Genomic DNA, 6,014 nt, shown 5'->3' with positions numbered 1-6,014 from the left:
CTTTAGTTTGCCCTGTTTGTGCATGGCTCAAAATCAGCCAGTAAGTTGGTAACTTCTTTACATAGGGATTCAAATCTGTACCTCTCTATCACTCTTTCTGAAATATATATGTATACATACACATATATATTTCATGCACAAGTCTTGATTTAGTGTGTAAAAACATTAAATTACACACACAATGATTTTTTTCTGTAAAGCTTAAATAGAATCTTAAAAAAAAAAAATCACTATTCAAGGGACTGGAAAACAAGCTTTTAATAAAATATGGTGGCAATATTTACTCCATACTATGTCCTCTGGTTTTTTAGGTCAGAGAAATAATGAATTTTCCACCAATGTTTTTACTTACAGTGCTGATTTCAGCCTGTTCTCAGGCTTAAGTCATTAAAAAATAGGAAAATCACCATCCACCATTTTGACTTCCAAATAGATTCTCTGCTATAATCTTCCTTTTTTTTTGTCTTCTCTGTTCTAATTCCAGGCAGTTAAAGAAAATCATTCAAGTTTATGACTTTTTTTGTGTGTGTGGGAAAATTGGTTTAGCAGGAACTTCCCTGGCCACACCTAAAGTGGAACACATGCAAAGTGATTTTGCATTTTTCTTTTTTTGCTGGAGCCACCAATAATTCATCTTTCCCAAATATATTTTCTCTTAATTTATCAGCGTGGAATTTCCACAATGCTTTGATAATGTTAGTTTGATCTCTATAGTTGTGAAATTCAAACTAGGATTTAATTTCTCACAAAAAGTATTTTTACTTTAAGTAAATGAGAGTACCAAGCAGATGGCTTAGTTCCCTTGTAGTATTTCTGGTCATTTGGGGGCATGTTTCTAGCACTCTTATTATGAATAGTATTCTTTAAAGAGTCCCAACATTTGCAAGTATCTATTTGAAGTTTGCATAAAATAAGACATTGACTATACTATCCTCTCCTCATATGGATGCTAAAATACCAACCACAATATACACTTTTGTTTTCATATCAAAGAAACTATCTTACACACACTAGACATTCACAATCTTTAGAAACTGGAAGTACTAGAAAACTGTTAATATAGGTATCCAGTTACCTTACACAAGAGACATCTTGATAACAAACAGAAAAAGATAGCCCCTGCCTGATGAAACCACTTAGAAAGTGATACAATGACCTATTTTCTGAGTATATCAGAGCATACACGTTTCTGGATCCACTACAAAGACAAGCCTCAGTCACACAGAGTTTATGGATCTTACAAAAATAGCAGGTCACGTACACTGCCAGAGTCACCACCCTGTGTACAAGTCACTCTCTGAGATAAGAGAAAGGGCCAGCTGGAATCATGGGAAAGTGATAATGTTACTTGTTACGTATTTTGATGTTGTTTAAAAAGAACTTCAATATAATTTTTGTGTAAGAATGTAAAACATCAGTTGATATGAATTTGTTTGAAAAGTCAAAATCCCTATAAGAAAGTACTGCAACATTAAGAAGAAAGTTATCCTAGGACAATGACTCATTTGAGTGCCATGTGCTTAAATGCTGAGAGCATTCCAAGGAAATCTTAGTGGTTTGGAACATTAGTTTTATTACAGGTTTAGCGATATTTTTGAAAATCCAAATATGTAATTAAAATGGCTAAAAGAAATATATTAAAATAAGCAGTTTGGGCACTTGTTGTGAACAGGGTATATTTTGATAACAATGCCTAACAGTCTATTATCTGCCTACAAACTCTAGGCAATATTAACATTCATTTGTGATTCATGTTTTCCTGATAATAATGCATTCTTTATTGAGCTATACTCTGTGACCTGCAGAACAAAGATTTTACTCCTGGTTGTTATCTAAAAAAATCAAGTAGGAAAATAAAATCTGTATACTCTAACTTGGAAAAATCCCTTAAACTATTTTTTTTAATTTTTTTTTAAATTTTATTTTATTTTTAAACTTTACAATATTGTATTAGTTTTGCCAAATATTGAAATGAATCTCCCACAGGTATACCCACGTTCCCCATCCTGAACCCTCCTCCCTCCTCCCTCTCCTACCCTCCCTCTGGGTCGTCCCAGTGCACCAGCCCCAAGCATCCAGTACCGTGCATCGAACCTGGACTGGTGACTCATTTCATACATGATATTATACATGTTTCAATGCTATTCTCCCAAATCTCCCCACCCTCTCCCTCTCCCACAGAGTCCATAAGACTGATCTATACATCGGTGTCTCTTTTGCTGTCTCGTATACAGGGTTATTGTTACCATCTTTCTAAATTCCATATATATGCGTTAGTATACTGTATTGGTGTTTTTCTTTCTCACTTACTTCACTCTGTATAATAGGTTCCAGACGATTTTAAATTTCATGGAAGTTCAAGAAATCAGAAGATGTATTTATCATTAAAGTTATTTTCAAAACCAAAGCCTAATAAAATGAAAAATGAACTTTTTTTTTTTTTTGACTGCACCGAGAGGCTTGTGGAGTTTTAGTTCCCCAACCAAGAACTGAACCCATGCCCTTGTTAGTGAAAGCATGGAGTCTTAACTACCTGGACCACCAGGGACTTCCCAACAGATTGATTTTTGAAGCCTGATTCTATTATTTGCTAGTTGTGTAACATTGGACATCTTATTTAAAGTCTTCATTTTGTAATTTGTAAAACAGGAATTTTTTCTATTCTTTGAAAGATTGTTGGAAGTAACAAATTTACATGACATGTGAAAATTAATCCTAGGCACAGTATCTAGAACATGGTAGTAGATGCTCTAGAGATGCTGCTGCTGCTGCTAAGTCACTTCAGTTGTGTCTGACTCTGTGCAACCCCATAGACGGCAGCCCACCAGGCTCCCCCGTCCCTGGGATTCTCCAGGCAAGAACACTGGAGTGGGTTGCCATTTCCTTCTCCAATGCATGAAAGTGAAAAGTGAAAGTGAAGTCGCTCAGTCGTGTCTGACTCTTCGAGTCCCCATGGACTGTAGCCCACCAGGCTCCTCTGTCCTTTGGATTTTCCAGACAAGAGTACTGGATTGGGGTGCCATTGCCTTCTCCTCTAGAGATGCTAGCTTTTTTTTTTTTTTTTTACCCTTTTCTTTTATATTCATAGTTTACAAATTTAAATTGCATTGTGCTTTCCAAAGTAGACCATGGAATTTTGTAATACATCTGATTCTGCTTTAAATGGATTTTAACCACAAGGTTGTTTGAACTATGTAGCTTCTTCAGATCAATAATCATAATGAAGGATAACAAAATTTGAGTTTGAAATATCATAGTAAAAGGCACTAGCTAGGAATTCAAAGATACAAGGAGAATTCTATTGTGAGAAGTAACAAATTCAGCTCATTTGGTTTAAGCGATATCTGGAAGAGGAAGAGAATAGACTACACTTAGTTGCCCAGATTTATTCTGGAGGATAAATTATATGCTTACATTGAAACCAGGAGTGGTTTGCTCTGCCTGTAATCAATATAGAGATGACTTCCAAAAATGTAGCTTTCCCAAGGTTAAGAATGGAGCTTCTTATTTTATTTCTAGAATAATGCATATGCTACTTAGTCAAATTAAGAACTTAGCATTTTAAGGCTATTTTCTCTAGGTTCTGATGAACTCAAGTAAGGGAATTATTTATTAATTTGAAAAGATATGGCTGCACGATGTCAGGAGGAATGACAGAGTAAGAACTTTTGAAAATTTTCTATGTTATAAAATCAATGAGAATGTTGGCAGAAACGATCAGAATAGACTTTCTCAGATCTCAGAAATTAATCAAAGACAACAATCCAGGGTGTGTTAATTCAAGAAAAGCTACCTAATCTTGGGAAGAAAAGCAAGTCTGTGGAGTCTTATTAGAACTTCTCTCATCTCTCTTCCTCCCCTCCCAGCTCCATGGTAACCTTGGAAACAACATACATCTTGGGGAAAACCAGCAGCCTGGCAGCCACTGATGGTCCAAGCCCAATTCCCAGGGAACTGTCATTATTTTAATTGTCTATGGTTCCCCTTCTCAGCCTTGTCTTTATTAGACTTGACTCAGAGTCCCTCAGAACAGCAGCCTTTTGGCAGGGTATTTGCTGAAAACAAACATTGCTGTAGCAATATTTTAATAATTCAGTGATGAGGAACAGGAGGGAAAACAACAGGCAAATCAAAAATGTGAAAAGGAAAAGTTGGGGTAAAAGATGCTTCAGGGAGATTTATAAAGCTATGACATATCTGAGAGTCATGGAGCCGTGCACATGCCCAGGGCTGTGCTCATGCATAGAGGTAAGCCCTAAGCTGTAAGCCATAAGCTCTCTCTTCTGGCTGACCTTGAAACTCTGCTCAAATAAAAGTAAGGGATAAGGCAGAATTTCCAAATGCCAGCTGAGTCTTGAAGGGACACCTGCATACCAACACAAAACCCAACAATCAAGATGGGAACTCACTGCTTCTAGGCATTTAAGGAAATTTCTTTTGAATCACTAACTAACCAGTGAGCTAACAAAGAAGAGTATTAAAGACATCTAGTCTCATGGACTGGAAGACTCAATATTAATAACAAGATGCTTGGCTACCCAAATTGTTCTACATATTCAATACAATCTCTATCAATATTCCTCTTGGCTTTCATTGCAAAAACTGACATGCCGATACCAAAGTTCCCATGGACATGTAAGAAACGAAGATAGCCAAAACAATCTTGAAAGGGAGAGCAAACTGCTTATCCTCAGTTTTAAAACTTTCCAAGCTATAGTAATCAAGAATGTGTGGTACAGGCATAAGAGTAGACATAGAGATTAATAACAGAATTGAGGCTTTAGAAATAAACCTTGACACACACACACATACATATATATATAATGCCTAATACCCAGACAGCGTATTAAAAAGCAGAGACACCACTTCGCTGAAAAAGGTCTGTACAATCATATATGTATATATGAAGTGACAGTGAAAGCCACTCAGTTGTGTCCCCCTTTCTGTGACCCCATGGACTATACAGTCCACGGAATTCTCTGGGCCAGAATACTGGAGTGAGTAGCCTTTCCCTTCTCCAGGGGATCTTCCCAACCCAGGGATTGAACCAAGGTGTCCCGCTTTGCAGGCCGATTCTTTACCAGCTGAGCCACCAAAAGCGTGAGTAGTAAAAGAAAAATTAGATAAATTGGAATTTATCACAATCCAAAATGATTGTGCACCAAAAGATACTATCAAGAGAGTGAAAGGACAGTCTACAGAATATGAGAAAATATTTGGAATATCCTAAAACATGGATGCACCTTGAAAACATTATGCTAAGAAAAAGAAGCCAGGAATGTTAATACGAAATATTCAGAAAAGGAAAATCCTCAGAGATAAAAACTATCTTAGTGTTTGCCAGGGACTGAGGGGAAGGGGGAAGGAAAGTTAGGGCTAATGGGTGTGTGATTTTTTTTCTTTTTTTGGTTTGAAAATATTTGGGAAATGCATAGTGGTGATTGTGTATATGCTGAAAACTCCTAGAGTATACACTTTAAAAATGTGAATTTCATGATATGTTTTAATCTCACTTTTTAAAATGTATAAGAGAAAACATAGCCATGACAGGGCATCTGGTCCCATCACTTCATGGAAAATAGATGGAGAAAAAGTGGAAAAACAGTGACAGATTTTATTTTCTTGGGCTCCAAAATCACTGCTGACATTGACCGAAGCCATGAAATTAAAAGACACTTGCTCCTTGGAAGGAAAGCTATGACAAACCTAGACAGCATATTAAAAAGCAGAGATATCACTTTGCCAACAGAGGTCTGTTGGCAGTCAAAGCTATAATTTTCCTGGTAGTCGTGTGTGGACGTGAGAGTTGGACCATAAGGAAGGCTGAGCACTGCAGAATCAACACTTTCAAACTGTGGTGGTAGAGAAGACTCTTAGTCCTTTGGACTGCAAAGAGATCGAACTAATCAATCCTAAAGGAAATCAACCCTGAATATTCATTATAAGGACTGATGCTGAAGCTCCAATATTTTGGCCACCTGATGCAAAGAGCCCACTCACTGGAAAAGACCCTG

Source organism: Bos indicus x Bos taurus, chromosome 13 (genome assembly GCF_003369695.1).
Source record: "Bos indicus x Bos taurus breed Angus x Brahman F1 hybrid chromosome 13, Bos_hybrid_MaternalHap_v2.0, whole genome shotgun sequence".
Classification (NCBI taxonomy): domain Eukaryota; kingdom Metazoa; phylum Chordata; class Mammalia; order Artiodactyla; family Bovidae; genus Bos; species Bos indicus x Bos taurus.
This window is presented reverse-complemented; position numbering follows the sequence as displayed.